Source organism: Tiliqua scincoides, chromosome 1, assembly GCF_035046505.1.
Source record: "Tiliqua scincoides isolate rTilSci1 chromosome 1, rTilSci1.hap2, whole genome shotgun sequence".
NCBI classification, from domain to species: domain Eukaryota; kingdom Metazoa; phylum Chordata; class Lepidosauria; order Squamata; family Scincidae; genus Tiliqua; species Tiliqua scincoides.
The window spans coordinates 43,309,596-43,328,365 of NC_089821.1; the positions used below are offsets into that span (position 1 = coordinate 43,309,596).

At 41.5% G+C, this 18,770-nt stretch overlaps 1 protein-coding gene across 1 annotated transcript in view; it reads right to left on the minus strand.

The window, feature by feature from the left end:
* CSTF3 (cleavage stimulation factor subunit 3) overlaps positions 1 to 18,770 on the minus strand; it is an 80,462-nt gene that overhangs the window by 22,256 nt on the left and 39,436 nt on the right. The gene's annotated exons all lie outside the window — the stretch shown is intronic.

The following is an 18,770-nucleotide window of genomic DNA, read 5'->3' on the forward strand; positions in this document are numbered from 1 at the left end:
ATGATCCAGCATTTATTTCAACATATGGAATTGGCTGTGGAAGACAGTAGCAGGGTTAGTGCTTTGGAAATTATATGATGAGCAAGTACAGAAAAGTTTGTAATCTGTAATAGTCTTGATTCTAGTTCTCATCTATTATATCTATTCAAACTCAGGAATAATTAGCACTGCAGAGGAATCCTCTCTCACTGGCTTAGAAACACTATTTCTTTTTATGGAAGGAGTTTAAAAAAACAAAACTTGCAAAACCATCAGACTGTATGTCATCCTCTCTTTTAGAAAGAGGCTAGAGTCAAAATGAAAGTGTAGGAATCGAATTTCATGCAAAATTTCATGGATATTACTTTGTCATACAAAACAGGATGCCCAAGTTTCCTGTATTTCCAAGTTTCCTGTGTTCATCATAAACACAGGCCCTGGAAGCTTCTGGTGAAGAAATCTTGCATATTTCCAAAGCAGAGCATATACTAAGAACTAAGAATGTACATGATCTGTCCCCAAGCAGAATGGTAATGTTTGAAAGTACTCTTATGTTCTTTTTTTCTAATCAATGTTTCTTTGCAATCAATTTTAGTCACAAGGTATACACTGAGATCGGTATGGGTTAGTGGTTTTCTCACATATTCAATTTCTGGAGGATGCCCAAATGGTCCCAGTTTCAGGGATGATCAGAAGCACTATTTCAGCTCTTCTGATCACCACAGTCCAGACATGTAGGGTGCTTCAGCCTCACTGTGGCCTACAAATCAGGTATGGAATCAGCACAGATGGAAAAGTCTGCACTGGACCTTTCCAGACAACAGAGAAATACTATGCATGTTCATTCTAAAGCAGGGTTGCTCACACTTTTTTGGCTCTAGAGCTACTTTGAAACCCAGCAAGGCCCAGAGATCTACCAGAGTTTTTTTACAATGTTCATGCCATCATAACATATAACATTTATGTGTACAATGTATGTTGGTGTACCTTACATAACTGCATGAGCCAATATTGCACAACACAACATAATTAACTATAAACATTTTTATAATTACTTGATAACTTGCACTGAAGTGCAAAGATCCATAGCACTTAGTGAAGCTAAGGATGCATAGTCCGGACAGTAGCTGCTGGCAGCCAGCATCAAGCACACTTCCAAATGTTCATCAGTCATGGTGGAACTTAATGATCTTCATGTAGGAAATGGCTGACTCACATAAATAAGTGGAGCCCTTCCTGCCTCAGGTGCTCTTATAACCCTGAGGGCCCTATTGCCTTCAAATGGCTGCAGCTGTGCAGCACACTCTGCTGGATGCCCAGGCCTTACCCTTAAAGGGGCCACTGCTGACACCACATCTACCTCCTCACCACATCTTCCTCGATTCCAATACAAGTGGGGGGGGGGGAAGCAGATCTCTATACAGACCAGTGCAAAAACAGGGGAAAGGTGTGGGGGAGGGAAGATCTCTATATAGACATCACAGCAAGACCAGTGCAAAACCCCTTGCACACAGAACCAACAGATGGAAGTTGGGGGGGGCAGATCTCCATACATACGAGCGCAAAAACAGGGGAAAGGTGTGGGGGAGGAAAGATCTCTATATAGACATCACAGCAAGACCAGTGCAAAACCCCTTGCACACAGAACCAACAGATGGAAGTTGGGGGGGGGGGCAGATCTCCATACATACCAGTGCAAAAACAGGGGAAAGGTAAGTCAGCCCCAGTAGAGTCAACGGGGCTCACTCCCAGGGATGCATGGACAGGAGAGAAGCCTGCCAGCAGCTCCTCTCCCAGGGAGGAGCCTGCCAGGGGCTTACTCCCTGGCCTCCCTGGACTCACTCCCTGGGCTGGGCTCACAAGCCTGCCAGGGGCTCACTCCCAGGAATGCGTGGACAGGAGAAAAGCCTGAGATCAACTCATTTTGCCTCACGATCGACTAGTCGATCGTGATCGATTTATTGAGCACCCCTGTTCTAAAGTAAATTCCACTGTGTTCAAACAGTCCTATGTACACTTAGGTCTTCAGCCTAAGATTTTTTTTTCTTTGAACACTAATCTTGTGCTACCTCAGTCCAGAAATAGTAGCTCTATAGGCCACCTTAACATAATGAAAGAGGATAAGCAAGCCTTGCTGTAGGATGCAGTATACAGTACTATTTCACATGGTCTACCTATTGGAAGTACCACTGGAAGTAGCGGGCAATGATGTCATTGCCAGTTACTTCTGAACTGGGAGATCAGACACAATGTGACAATCACCCGTAAGAGACTCAGGGCAGAAAGGAGGGCTTTTTTGAGCATGCAAAACACACCTTAAAGTTCTGCTTGCTGAGTTGAGCCTTCTACTTCTGCTTGTTGCTTTGCATTTCTGGCCTCGCTGCCAGGCAGCAGGGGTCTAGGAGTTGCACACATACCAGTGGACATCACCTCAAGTTCCACCAATGGTATGAGCACCACTGATTAAGAAACACTGGTATAATTCTATTCATTACATTGTTTGAAAGGGGAGATGTGTACCCAGTAGTGGAAGGGCAGAGGCTCATCCTTCACACAGCCAACAGTAAAAGGTTCATGAAAATGAAGGAAGGAGTAATATTTATGTTACCACTTTTGTGGACTGGGGGTTGCATGGGTTAGGCAATTGGTTCATCTAACTCAGTATGGTTTACCCTGAACAGCAGCAGATCTCCAGGGTTTCAGACAAGAGTCTTTCCCAGGTCTATCCAAAGAACCTGGGATCTTCCTCATGCAAAGCATGTGCTCTACACTGAACTACAGCCCTACCCCCTGAAGCACAGGGCTAGAAGACTTGGTGAATGGTCTCCTGCTGAAGTGCTATAGTTGTGGTGTATTTGTTCTCTTTTAAAAAATAAAACTTATGGCCCAACCCCATCCAATTTTCCAGTACTGATGCAGACATGCCAGTGTATCCTGTGGTGGTGATGGGGGGGGACAATCACAGAGGTCTCCTCAACGTAAAGGGACATTTGTTACCTTGGGGCTACACTGCGGCTGCATCAATACAGGAATAAGAACATGCCCCACTGGATCAGGCCATAGGCCCATCTAGTCCAGCTTCCTGTATCTCACAGTGGCCCACCAAATGCCTCAGGGAACACACCAGGTAACAAGAGACCTGCATCCTGGTGCTCTCCCTTGCATCTGAATATTGGATAGGATTGGACCCTTACAATTAAAATAATTCATAAACTGACACAGACAGCTGAGGGAGCCAGTTTTATCACCTATCACCAGTGTTGTATGCACAGACCGGTGCTTATCACACTCATGAAGCTACATGCTATGCAGGACATGACTGCAATAAACATGCTAGCGGATGGAAGAAATGACAGATCCTTACACCACAGTGTAAAAAGCCATTATCAAATACTAGTAAACATGTTTTTGTGTTGTTTTGAATAAGATAAATGGTGAGAAAGAAATTGGCTCTATGATTTCACGTGTTTTTATACATGCCTATGAGAAGACCTAAAGGTCATGATCTACCAGGACATTCTGTTTTGTAAGCTCTACTGAAATGGTTGCTCTCTTCTCATAGGCATGTATAAAAACATAGACATAAGGAACTGTTTCAGTGGGATTTGTGTTGGAGAACTCTTTCTGTCTAATTGACTTCAGAAGTATTAACTTAGTTGAATAGTACATATTTCCCTTATAATCCCAATTATGCATACAAGCTCGTGGTTCTACAAAAGTAGGTCAGCACAAGGGCATTTCTTAACAAAATGTACTGTATTAATATTTATTTGAAGGCAAGTGTGCAATTTCTACCATTTAACACTTTGTCTTTGTGATATGACTCATGAGCTTTTATTCCTTCAGCTACGGGTTACTTTTCTAATTCCAGACTCCCTAAGGGCACAATCCTAACCCCTTATGTCAGTGCTCTCCAGCACTGGCATAGCAGTGCCAATGGGACGTGTGCTGCATCCCGCAGTTGGGTGTTACCCACAGAGGCCTCCTCAAAGTAAGGGAATGGAAAGCCTTGAAATAAGGGATTTTGATTGCGCCCTAACTGGTGTATTTCAACTTCACTTGAATAAAAGCAAATCATGCCTTACATTTTAGTACTATATTGATAGCCACAAGTCAGGTGAATATATCTATCAATGACTATTATCCATGACATCCATACGTAATCTCCATAATCAGAGATCCTTCTGTTATCTGATTCTGAAGGCAACCAACAAAACACCATCGTTATGTCATGTTACCCAAGCACTAGTGAATTTTTGATTTAAAAAAAATTTCCAGTCTCGTACATGTTCTTTTGAAACTCCCCATAGTCATTAATACAACATGCCATGAACTTTGGGTGAACTGCTGTTTGGGGTCACAAATTTTTTTAGGTACACAAACTACTGGACCAACCTTGATATACACTGATCTTTTATACATGAATTTGACTCAACACAAATGGCCACTGCAAATGGGAAGGAATGTGCTGATCCCTGGAGAAGGGGAAAAATGCATCCCTTTAAATCACAGTTTTAAAAACTGCTTTATTTATTATTGTAAAGAGACAATCCTGCAAGGGATTGCAGGTATAACCTAATTATCCACAGATTTTTCTATCTTAATGAGATGAGAAGGGCCATTTAAATTAAAGGAAAACAGTTGTTTAACAATAGCCTCATTAATGAGAGAGAGAGAGAGAGAAGCCAGTTGACAATCCATCAAATCATTCTCTCTTCAGGCACTTCAAGGCAAAGCGACCCCACCCTTCCCCCTGAGCACATGAAAGAAAGATCACTTTGCTCTGGGTGAAGGGATGGGTCCCTGGATCGCCTGGAGAGAGACTGATTGATGGATTGTCTGCCTAATGACTCTGTCTTAACATCACAAAGGTCAGCAAGGCTGATTTTAAATCACCCAGCACTTTTTAAAAAATTGATTTGCTTTAGTGGGATTTTTGCCATCCACATGAGTTCTGGGAAGGGAACCCTAGTAAATAATGAGACTCAACCTGTAGTTGCCTAGCTGTTATTTTACTTTATCTTTAAAAGTTTATATGCCGCCCTTCTCCCCTAAGAACCTGTGATGTGCAACCTGACACTCGGTTTTCTTTTCAGACATTTGCATGCTGTTAAGGCTGGGATTGAAAGCGTTTGTGTGTGTCTTGAAGAATTTGACTTATTTTCTTTGAACAGCAAACGCATATGCCATAAAACAAACTGCTTTTGAATATCCCCATATTTTCAAAAGTGGTTTACTATCAAGCATAGGTAATGCAAACATATCAATTGCATAGAAATGTAAACATAGCAACTATATACATTTTTAAAAACTGGTTTTTCTAGGTGGTTATTCATGTACTGTGCTTTACCTCCTCTTCCTATGCCAAACCTTTAAAACCAGGTTTTAAAAAAATCCTAAAGTTCATCATGAATGAAAGTTCATCTTGAATGAAAATCATATTTGCAACTTACAGGTGAGAATGAGACTGTAGGACATTTGGCCTCCAGAATAGGTGTGTCAATGCAGAAAACTGTGCAGAACTGTGTGTCAATGCAGAAAACTATTTATTAATTGTGGTAAATAGCTACATGCAAGTTTTTTGCCGTGTGTTCGTGCTACTTGAAAACAACACATTTGCTGAACAAAAATACTTGATACCACTGCTGGGCTACAGGCTACTACTAGCAGAATTTGGCCTGCAGGATAGTATCAAGAAAATTCCTATATATCTTAGGAATTTCTTTGCATTCCTAAGAAATGTAGCTTTCCTTATTTAATCAAACAAAAAGGTGAGAAAGGCCTGAAGCTAAGTTGGTCTTAGCTTAGTCAGTGCCTGGTAGAAGACCAACTAGGAAGCCTATGTACACCACCTTGAGTTCCATGAAAAACTGGATATAAAAGTAATAAATAAATTTCTGGGGAAATACATCATCTATGGAAGATTCTGACAGAAAAATATCTGAAAAGGGAGCTCTGTGCTTCAGTGAGCAGGTAGGTAGAGGGATAACTATCTACTGACTACTTGTCCCATCTGATAAAACCTGAGTTCTACTACCCACACTATTAGTGCATGCCACAAATCTTGCTGCTCCACAAGCTTTACCATTTTACAGTTAACACATTATGCATCCAGAAACTCACTTTACCACTGCTTTGCTATTTCAAACCTTAGTATTTCCAACGATGATTGATAATACATTTGATAGGCCAAGCAGGTCTATTTCTTTGTCTCAACTAGGATGGTCCAATCTAGACCAACACTTCCCAAACTTACCCAGCTGGCAAAGCCCATCCTCATTCCTCAGAACCTGGAAGTGAATGGTGATGACACTTTTTTCATCACTCAATGATGTCACCGCCCCTCACATCTGGGTTCATAGGCCTGCCACAACCTCACAAACGAAATAAGAGGCTCTGGGTGGGTGTGAGGGGTTTTCTAGGACAGGTGACTTGGTTCACCCTAAGCACAGCATTAGTGTGTGTGTGTGTGTGTGTGTGTGTGTATATATACAGCCACCTTAAATCTTGCTAATGACAACCAAACAGAGGAGCCTATGCCTTTTGCAAGGTAGTATCCTTAATGCCTCATCACAAGGTGACAAGGTACTAGGCAACTTGAAATACCAATGTGCTTAAAAACCATACCCTGGATGTGGAGTCTTGGTCTTGGCACACCGCATCTCCAGCCTTCCCTTTCTGGAGATGGTGTGTTGGGTTAACTGTAGGCTTTCTGATCCAGATGCAGGTAGATACTGTCATCTTTCCAGTCCCTTTATAGTTATGTTTTAGCCTGGTTGTGGCACTGGGATTGCACTTTTGACCTTGATAGGTTCTCCACCTGGAGATCTACTAGGGAAATTCCACTGTTAGCAGTGGTGTTGCTACAGGGGTGACATGCACAGGGAAGTGACCCTACTACAGGCCAAAATTTTTAAAAGTCTTGGTATTTTTGAATAACATCATGTTATATATCTTAGGGCACAATCCTAACCAGGTCTGCTCAGAAGTAAGTCCTATTTTGTTCAAAGGGACTTACTTTCAGGAAAGTGTGGTTAGGATTGCAGCCTGAAGGCCCAATACTATCCAATTTTCCAGTGCTGGTGCAGTTGTGCCAGAGGGGTGTAAGCTGCATTCTGCAGTGGAGGGGCAGTCACTGGGGCCTCCTCCAGGTATGGGAACATGTGTTCCCTTACCATGTGACTGCATTGTGGCTATACCGGAACTGGAAAGTTGGATAGGATTGGGCCCTATATGGCTCAATAGAGATTATGCGGAAATTTCTGCTTGGCTCATTTACACCCCAATACTATCCCCAATACTATCCTGGATTGTGCTACTGGGGGCAGGGTTTTACAACAGCGGAAGAGCCCTCCGCTGTTGTAAAATGGCTGCCAATGAAGTGCACAGCGTTCTATCAGCAGCCATTTTGGGAGCATTGCTGAAAGAGGTGACAGTAGTCTCCGTGCATCACTGAAACTCACTGCACTCACTCACTGTAAGGTGGGGGAAGGTGGGGAGGGGGCAAAACTGTGAGGGAAGGGGAAAGAAATGGGGTCAAGGCCGTGGAAGTAATGGATCCAGCAGCGATAACTTGCTCCAGATTCTAAACCCTCTCTTTAGCAGCCTCCCTGCCCCTTTTTCCTCCTCAGACTTGCACCAGCTACAGAGCAGGCACAGGACCAAGGAGACCCACTTCGAAGCAGGATGCTTACAGAAAGGTAAGGGGAAATAAATCCTCTTTCCGTTCCAAAGTTTCCTGATCCCCCTCTTGGATGCAGCACTTCTTTTTGGTGTGGCTGCACCAGTGGGGAGGAAAGGATAAGATTGGGCTCTTTGTCTAAATGATTTCCTATAGTCTGGCTTTAGTGGTAAGAATTTATTTTCTGTGATAGCGGATGATAAGAAAAAAAACCTTCTACCATTATAAATAACAGCATAACACAATCCAATAGCATCTTACAGATTACGTATACATCAAATAAAAAGGATGGTTAAGCAACCAGTATGAGATTATTGGAAATTTCATAATAGAGTGTGTCCCTTTCAAAAGCAAGAGAATCATTTTTTGGGGAATACTACCAAAGATAGAGATGAGTTGTGCCTAATGAATGGAACCAATAGGAATTGTACACTTTATGTTATAGAAAGAGACAGAAAACAAGATGATGTTGTTATAGCCCATATCAGATTTCACATATATTGAAGATTCTGCTTTTAGCTTAAAGAATTTTAAGAAGGTGTATTCACTACACTGCTATCAACACCTCATACAAATTTACATTTTCAAAAGCATTCAGAATATATTTATCACTGAAGGGCATAATTGTGATTGGTACTGGTTGGAATGTATCTAGCACTCTCTGAATTCTAAAACAGAAGGCATCAAATACGTTTTGGGTTTTACAGCCAAATGATCAGCCACTTCCTGTGCAAGCAGGTGCATTGAAAAGGCAATACCAGTATTTTCCAATATTTATCCCACACTTGAAATCCTAAAGTGCTTATTCCTGCTTCTTCTGAAATTCTTGGAAATAGATGAAAAATACTTCTTGGCTATATTGTATTCTACAGAGAACACTGCTGCATCAGCCACCATTTTATGGAAATTCCGTAATGAGTACTTGTAGCTAGTACTGAGAAGGGAAAAAATGAGCAATATATAATTGACCTTTCTCACTACTGAGATGAAACAGAAAATTCAATTAATATCTGATACAGAGAAATACACGTGTTTAATTGTCAGACACACTCTGATAGAAATGGGAAGATGTCTTCACTCTGTAGATGATGTACATCTGTCAAAGGCAAAATAGCAATTTATGACAGTAAAATCTTCAGCAAAAAGAAACAGAGTCTGGTTTATAAGAGCCAGACTGTGCTCAGGTCAAGTCATAAGCTTCAGTGACAGAGAAGTCTCTTCATCATAATCAGAGTTATGATGCTCACATGACCAAAAATAGACCTTAAAACATGTGTCTGTTTCCAGTTTGCACATTGACTTGAGATATACTATAAGAATGGAAAGAAAAAGGATTTATCTTGCACCAAAATAAATGCAAAACCTGGTTGACGAGTATGAGTCTTTTACAATGTCCCTGTTCTTGTGAAACAAGCCTTATGTACATCAAAATACATTGTTATAGTGCTTTCTGGCTGATAATCTAATAATAATAATAATAATGGTGGAGTTATAAAAAGCAGAAAATAATCTACCTCAGAATAGATATCAGAAGGGGAAAAAGAGAGTATGTTTAAATATAGGTTGTCTCATTATTTGTGAGGGTTCTATTCCCAGAACTCACATGGATGGCAAAAATTGCACTAAAGCAAATCTATTTAAAAAACTAGTCCCTTTGCCAGGCAATTTAAAAACAGCCTTGCTGACCTTTGTGATGCAAGACAGAGTCATTAGGCAGACAATTCATCAATCAGTCTCCCTCCAGGTGCTTAGAAAGGCTTCACTCTGAGCCATCAATCCCTCCCTTCGCCCAGAGCTATGCTGGGAAAGAATCCAAAGTGATTATCATTCTTTCACATGCACAGGGGGAAGGGAAGGGTTGCTTGCCTTGGAGTGAAGCTGATATAAGTGCCTGGAGAAAGAATGATTGATGGATTGTCAGACAGCTACCCTCTCTCACATTAATGAAGCTATTGTTAAACGACTTTTTTCCTTTAATTTAAAGGGTCATTCTGATCGCGTTGAGATGAAATCCATGAAAAATCCATGGATAATTAGGTTATACCTGTATTGCTTGAAAGAAAAGTCTGGAGGACAAAAGAACAGATCTGATCAATACATTATGTTATATTTCTCCTTATCCAATAGAAGAGGGAAGATGGGAAGACCCTAGAACTCATCATGTTACGTTGAATGCATATAGGGGAGAATCAAGTTCAGATCTATTGGTTCCATGCCCTATAGGCATTTGGCATAACCTATGAAAGTGCTTATGCGCATGAAAATAGTATGTGCACAGCTCTGAACTTGTGATTAGGGATCCGTCAGTAGGCATGTCCACCAATTCCAGTTTACGCCAAACGTGTAGCAGGCAAGGGCCAAGAGTCATCATCTCACTCATGGCTTCTGTGCATGTTCAACATATTCCACCAGCTCTTGTAGTCATTCATAAGCATTATCAGAAAACAGCTCTGTTATAATTATGATCATTGGTAAAATGATCTTGAAATGTAAAGAAAGATTTACAGCAAGTGTGTTGCAAATATTTGTGAATAGGCAAGAAACAGAATGAGATAACTTTCAGTGAGAAGCTAATTAGTATTATTAGTATCTAAGAGAGTGTTACTAATTTACTAGATATCAAGCAATGGATTTTGCACAGGTTAAATAAGAGAAGGAAAAGAGACATCTTCTAAGTCAAATGTTTAGGATCAATCAACAGTCACATATTGGCAAAATTACACTGATTTCCCTACCTCCACCCAAAACGTTTAGTAAATCCAGACTTGGTCCCATAGCAAATGGTGCTTGAAACCATCACCTCTGCAGAAGTGGAAGTGGACAGGTATATCCACTCTGCTGAAGTGGGGGATTGGTGACAACAATGGCGGTCACCTCAGCCCACCTGCTGTCTCCTCTTTCGTGAGCAAGGAGAGAGATAACTGTGCGTAGTAGTAGTGGCAGTGGCAGCAGTTCTCTTAGTCTACCCACTGCTGTTGCCTCCTTGCTCACAGAGCAGGCAGTAGCAGCAGTGGTATCACGAATCCTCTTCCTGATTTGTCACTGTCATTGCTGCTGTCCCTGTCCCTCCTGGCTTTGCCATGTTGTTTTGAAACAGTGGAAGGGACATAACAAGGAAACTGCTAGAAGCAAAAATAGGTTTGATCTATTTCAAATCTCAAAACAGCAGACACAGCAGAAACAAGAAAGGGGGCAAATGTGGGCCAGGTGAAGGGGTGACAAATGAAAGTTGCAAGATGCAATCTGAGTCAGCCCACTTCATCTTGCCTCATCACTGGGCTGGCCCTGAACAGAAGGTAAAAAGAAATGCTCCTGTGAACGTTTATCCTTTTATGTATCTCTCTATTTCCGTTTTCATCACAAAGTGATATAGCTGTTACCTACCTGAACATGTTATCAGCACATTGCACACATTCAGCATAAATGAATATATTTCCTAAATTAATAATAGCTACAGACAAAAAAAAGCAATGTATCAGGAAATACTGTGTAACACAGGGTAGTGATGTGCTCTTACACAATAGTTTGTGAAGTGCCCATGGCTGCCAAGCAGTTTAAGGAAGTGAGTAGAATTTAGAGAAAGCCTTTGGTGCAGATGTATAGCAAATGACACAACTGGCCCCTATTTCTCCTGGCCATAGCAAAAAGGAATAAAGGAAGATGCAAAGTCCAGAGGAAGAAGGCATCAGCATAGCCCAGTGGTTCCCAAACTTTACATGGAAGTTGGGACTGCTGTAAGTATTTGCCAGGGAGGATGGCACTTCTGCAATCATGCCACTGTTGCAAAATTTTTTTTATTTTTTTACACACCTCCACACAGGGTGCAAGGAATGTGTGGCCCCCTCTGTAAATTTCTCTGCTCCTCAGAGCAGCCCCCTGTGATCGTGACCCACTTCCGGTTTCACAACAAAAAACGGAAGTGGGTTGCAATTGCATGAGGGTATGTTGAAAACTCCTTTTTATCACTGTGGTGGCGCAATCACGGAAGTGCCGTCGCTGCCATTGCCACCGTCCCTTAAAAGCGGTAGCGACCATTTTTCACTGACTGGAGTGTTTCAATGTCCCAGTTTGGGAACCACTGGCATAGCCCTAGGACCAAAAGTAGATATGGAAGAAATGCTTGCTTGGAGGCAGGAGGAGAAACGGTAACTTGGGAAGACATAGGCACAAATATGAAGGGCAACTTTCCAGCACTGACATAGCTATGCCAATGTGGCGTGCACTGCATCCTGCAGTGGGGAAGCAGTCAAGGAGGCCTCCTCAAGGTTAGGTCATGTTTGTTACCTTACCTTGGGTCTGCAGTGTGCCTAGGTCAGTGCTGGAAAGTTAGTTCGGACTGTGCCCGAAGACTATTGTGGCTTTCAGTAGATGAATGATTTGGAACATTGCCTGCCCAACCCCACTCTTCTTACACTCTTCAGTATTCCATACAGGGCAAAGAAAGTAATGAAGTACTTTCATTCAGAGAACAGATTCAGTCATGTTTTTAAAACTATTACTTTTCACTATTACTAAGACATCATTCATTTTATATGCCACAATTTCAAGATATATAAAACAGTAAAAGGTACCAGTCTGTTCTGTTGTAATCGCCCAATCCTATTTGTACACTGTGCTGGAGGGCTGCAAGGTCCACCAGCACACTGCATGGGCTTCTGGTACTGCCGGCCTTCCACCATTCTGCAGAGAACTTGCACCAGCATGAAGCCCAGAAGGCCACACGCTGACGACAGCAAGTGCAGATTGGCCATCAGTGAATCTTGATTAGCAGAGAGGGTATTTGGGGGGCTGATTGGGCTGGGGCAGGGGCAGATCTCGGCTGCACTGGTACGTGCTGCATTCTGTGCTCTTTCTGGCTCCCAGAAAAGCTACGCCAGCAAAAGAGCTGCTGCAATTTGAGTAGGTCCATAGCAGACCAGGAAGTAGTGGAGGAGGAACGTAAAACTTTTTGTTACTTACCTCACCTGGCAGGCTGGGTCCCCAGCCGGCCCACAGGATGCAGTGGAGGCTGTCTTGGTGGTGCTGCACCATGTGGGTTAGTCAAGGATAGGATTGGGTTGTAAGGCTGAATTCCTATGTATGCTTACCAGGGAGTAAGCCGCATTGAACACAGTGGAACATTTTTGAGTAAAATAGATAGAACTGTGCTGCAAGTGATGTGGATTTCAATCACACTACTCCAGAATAAAATGTTGTGGATTCTAGAGTCTGACAGTTTTATTTTAAAAATCCATGCAATAATAATATCAATATGGATCTGTCATTTTTAATTAAATCCTTTATTAAAGATGTTTACTCATAAAACAATCTCAATCACAGTATGTATTGGGGCATGCCCTATTTTACAGTAAGAAGTAACACTGAAAGAAATACCAGATTTCCCCTTATTCCCACAATGACAAATGTTTTTTAAAAAGTACATTTTACAAATGTTTTGCATAAAAGTATTGCAATAAAAGAAATTCTTTAACAGTAACTAACAGCCTTATCCTAGGTTGCCCTACCACCAGCAGTGAAGCTTTAGCACCAGTGATAGGCGTCACAAGCATGCTACAGGGCACATTTGCGCCACCCAGAAAATAAGCAGCACTGGTGGGAGGCCCATGCCACTGTCAATGTCGCAGACTGACCTGGGCAGTAAGCAGGTAAGCACCAAGCAGTACGGGGGTGTGGGGAGGGTGGTGGGAGGGTGAAATGGGGGGAGTGACAGGCCCAGGAGGGAGGTGGGAATGGCAGAGGCTTCCTCTGCTGAATTCTATCCCCCGTGTTGGGCTCGAAAGCCTGACATGGGGCTTCTTGAGTCTGCGCCAGCGAAATAGCTGATGCTGACTCAAGAAGCCCCATTGAGCAAGCTGGCCTTTACTCAGGGCAAGGGGATGAATTTCCCCTTCTTCCAAGGAGACCTCCACCCTGTTCGGATCCAGCATAGGATCCGGCAGTAGCCATTTGGAGCCGCTGCTCCAGTGCTGGATAGGACTGGGCTGTAAGAAAAGCAGTACACAACTAAGTATATTAAACAGAACAAAACTAATATTATATTGTGTTTTGCATCCTATTCCAAATGTTGACAGTGCATTATTACAGCTTCTTTAAACAATATAACTTGATGGCTTGATACAAAAGAAAATAGTTCTCATCTAAAAGTCACCCACCTATAGAGGAAAGATGTTTGTGTAAATTTTGGTCAGTATCCAAAAAGATACAGGAAAAATGCCTCCTCCAGTTGATGGTATATTCTGGAATTGAGAGGCACATCTAAAGAGTATTTAATCCAAGTTATCTTAAAACCAACAGTTAAACATAGAATCACAAGCACAAGTTGCTTCAGTTTGTTTGGAACTTGATCAGCTTCACGCATGGATGAGTAATTTAACATCTCATTTATTGATATCTTGGGCCAGGAAAACCTAGGGCCTGTTTAAGTCTTAACACCTCTCTTTCTCCTTGTTAGCTCCACTCCTCTCCATCTACTTCAATTTTGTCATTTCCTTTATTCATAAACCAACCCTCATTCTACCTATTCCCAAAGCACTGAGATAAATGTGTCAAATCCCACCCACGTTTACATAGAATACTGTGGGAACCCCCTACCTTATCCTCAATCACTCACCCTTATCCTGCCATCTTCTACTATTAAATGCATGCTAAGGTCAAAGAACCCCAGATTCCTTTTTGGAAGGATCTCTACCTCATGAAGATGGATTTTACATAGACAGGCCAGCTCAAACCAATGTATTCCTGTGTATTTAGTTTCTTTCTAAAAAATTTATGGTAGCTGTCATGTGTCGCTTTTATAGAGCCATGACTACATCTTTTATATTGCAACTCAAAAGGTGGTATGAAACTATCAAATGTTTTTCTTACATCAAAGCATAAGAACAGGTTAGAAATGTTACTTGGTTGTTGCATTTTGATTGAATTTTTAAATTAATGCTTTTGAAATTCAGGTAATAACATGCATCCAATTTTTTTTAACTAAAGGGAGACTCAGAGCAGTTTGTGATTTGGCAATGGACTCTGTTATTCAAAATGTAAAATAAAATAAATCCCAGTGGGTATGTAAACCATAGGTGTAAAGTGGATCTGCCCTAAGGTTTGAGAGAGTGCAGAGCAAGTAGCTTCTAACAAGATGCAGATATTTCCTTTGTCTCACTCCTGCAAATATGATTTGCAGGTATTTCAAATACAAAAACCCACTAAATTTGTTCATCAAGGTGAAAATGGGAGGAGCGTACACACAAGCAGCAACTTCTTTCATACTGACTTCAACAACAACAACAAAAAACTCCCTTCTATTGTCCTTCTCCAGTGGAAGAAAGTTTCAGAATTTCATGAAGGCTTTGTTTGAAGAAGTGGATTGCAATAAGTGTGGCTGAAGGTGGACAGGGAAGTGGTTTGAAGCAAAAAAAAAAAAAGAGGCTATTCAGGGCATGAGAAATGGTAAATCAGAAGGCATATAAACAGCAATGAAAAAAGGAGCTGACAGATGGAAGTTTTAAAGAAAATAGAAATGTGTGCAAGTGAGATTGGATGTCAGAATACTGGAGAAATTTAAGCACAACAAGCTTGAAAGCCACCCTGAGGGCCCTTAAGTGGGATGGAAACACGAGATATAAATTCCATAAATAAATTCCAGTGCGGATGCATCTGTGCCAAAAGGGAATGTGCTGCATCCTTAGGTGAGGGGCAGTCACAGAGGCCTCCTCAAGGTAAGGAAGTGTTTCTTGCCTTGGGACTGTGTTGCAGCTGCATTGACACTGGAAAGCTGGATAGTCTCACTGCCCCTCTCCACGGTCTGACTTTTCCACACCAAGTGTAGCAGTTTGACTTTTGACTGACATTTTCAAAAGAGTAGCAGTTTCAGAGCTAAATCTATAAACCTCTACAAGTTGGCAGCAAGATTTGTTTAAGAATAGGATTTTTAGGAGGATAAGAAAATTTCAGTTGAACTTCAGATTCAAAAGACTACCTTAAGAACTACATAATCATTTTAGTGAAAAGCACCTGGATTCTGGAACACTATTCTGTAAGAATTCCTACCAAAATTATGTTTTAGTTCTTGCTTGTAGGGGCATGAAATCTGAAAATTATTATAACTGTAAGGTGCTATAGCGCGAGGATTTATAACTTTGTTTTGAAAAGAGGAAAAGGTGATAAGTTCCAGTCAACCAACTAGAAAGATCAGGTTTCCAGTCATAAAGGAGAGTTAACCCTCAAGGAACTGCTCAAGAATTTAGAAAATGAACTATATCAAGTTACAGCAAAAGGTATTCAAATGAACTACAAAAACTCATTGTAAAAAACAGAGAACAGGGAAATCTTGCATCACCTCAATTGAGAATCTATAGATATTAAAAATTACACACCACTAGTCTCTATGCGGAGAGGAGATAGCATCTGAATTTATAGACACCAGTTCTTGTTCACATGTGGAAGAATCTCCATATGGCATATCTGGAATGTGCATTCCTGGATTAAGAAGACTGGATAGGGATATGGAAAGCATCATAGGCTTCCTATGGCCAGTAAAGGCTTGTTGAGGTGCCTGCCTGTGCGGGGGAGATACAGAGGGGAAATGGATATACACTCCATGAGAATCACAGATCTCACACAGGCAGAATCATGATTGGTTTTTTTTTTTCTTTTTTCTGGGAGTGCTAATAGATACGATGCATAATGAATATTCAGCCATTCTAAAAATACAGGAAGATGCAAGAAACATTGGGCTTGATCTAAAGGTGCTAATTACATAAGAACATAACATAAGAACATAAGAACAGCCCCACTGGATCAGGCCATAGGCCCATCTAGTCCAGCTTCCTGTATCTCACAGCGGCCCACCAAATGCCCCAGGGAGCACACAAGATAACAAGAGACCTCATCCTGGTGCCCTCCCTTGCATCTGGCATTCTGACATAACCCATTTCTAAAATCAGGAGGTTGCGCATACACATCATGGCTTGTACCCCATAATGGATTTTTCCTCCATTTTTCCTAATTCTGAGTGGAAAGGCACTTCTGTTCACAGAAGGCGGCAGAATTCTCTTAATTCTGCCAATTCTCTCCCACTGCAGCCTTGCCCATGCCTCATGCCATGAAGTTCTGAACTGAACCCTCAAACTGGATTTGAAGGGCGGGTATAAAAGTTCCAACTCTCCTTGTACTTCTCTGGAACCTGTGGAATTTACTAAACCAGGTCAAGATAAATAATGTATTACTTCACAAAAACCTTTGTTACTTTTATAGGCATAATCTTAAGAATATTTAGAAATAAATGTATTGTAATCAATGGGACTTAGGGCCCAATCCTATGGACCAACAGCGCCAGGGGCCGTAAACATGCTCTAAAGCATGTTTAAGGCACCAGGAGAGTAGGGAGTGCTGGTGCTTGAGAGGACACCAGCTGCGGTTAAGTGGCATTGCTGGTAGCTTTTGGGGGGGGCGGGGTGCAGGAAGGGAATGCAGAGGCCTTGTCCACCGAATCTTATCCTCCATGAAAAGCTCCGACATGGAACTTCCCCAGTCTGTACCAGCAAAATGGCCAGCACAAAGTAGCCCCACTGCAGGGACTACTCTCTTACTTGGAAGAAGGGGACCTCTGGCAGCCTTCGTGCTTAGGATTAGGCTGTTACTTCTGAATATAGGGTATGACCTATGCTTTCTACACAGTTTTGGGCATTCAAGAAGGGATCCCTGCAGTTTTAATAAGTCAGTTCCCCACTGTTCCACAACTGGCAGCAGTTGTGCCCAACAATCACAATGCATGAGAGGCCCTAGTAATGTACCATTCCTAAGGAGAGGTAGGGCTGCTGGATGCCGCTATGGCAAGTGCAGATGGGCCTCACCATATGACTGAGTAAGGTTTGTGACAAACACTTCAATACTTAATGATATCCCTATGCAATCATGCCCGTATCTATGATTGGGTTATAAATTCTGAAATTGTAAACCACAATACTAGTAACACATTTAATACATATTATTTATACATTATAATCAAATAATTTTCAACTGAGGAAGAATATTATTTACAGTGTTTCTCAAATTGTGGGTCGTGACCCACTAGGTGAGTTGCGAGCCAATTTCAGGTGGGTCCCTATTCATTTCAATGTTTTATTTTTAATATATTAGACTTGATCCTACCATGCTATGTGACTGCACTTGGGGAAATGTTACGGACCTGCACTTTTAACAAGCTACTATGTATATTCTTTTAACAATGATAGTAAATGTGACTTACTCCTGGGTAAGTGTGGGTAGGATTGCAGCCTAGGATTGTGAAAAATATTCCTACTTGATGATGTCACTTCCGGTCATGACATCACTTCCAGTGGGTCCTGACAGATTCTCATTCTAAAAAGTGGGTCCCAGTGCTAAATGTGTGAGAACCACTGATTTACAGACTTCTCGTCTGATAAAGCTAGTTTAGAGAAACTGGAAACTTATTTTTAGTTACTGACATAATATTTAACTGGCAGAGAATTTTGAATTGAAATATTTCAAGCTTCTGAACTGGGAAATAACAGCAATTGGATTAGCTTATTTCATGACAAACAAGCAGAAGGAGAAGTACTTAAGGGTCATATTTCAAATCATTTCTAAATTATACCACAACCAAGACAAGGGTGCCCACTTTCATTTGCCATGGCTATAGAATATTTCGTTACAGATGCATTAGAAATAAGATTGTGGATCTAGAGAGAGACTTTACACACGCCCAAGGGCATGTGCATATTCAGTGGGATTGTATGTTTTTTTCATTATATGTTCATATTGCATCAAACTGCTTCAAAATGTGCCATGGTACAGTGAGTGGTTCTGTTCAAGAAACAAAACTCTCTCAGGCACACAGAATTATTTGCATGGTACTTAGAATCTTGGCCAGGGTTCTTAAAAATTTTAAGAAACAAAACAATACAGGACTCCCTTTTTATGTGCAGGTTCCAACCATGCACGTTTGACTTTGATTTGCTAAAAAAACACACCGGACCCTTTAAAAATCGTTGAGGACATTTTTAAAAAGTGAAGCTTCCCTTACCTTAGCGTGGCAAATGCAGCGGCTGTAAGGCAGTCTATGGGCTCTCTGAAGCAATTTCCAGGTTGCTCCAAG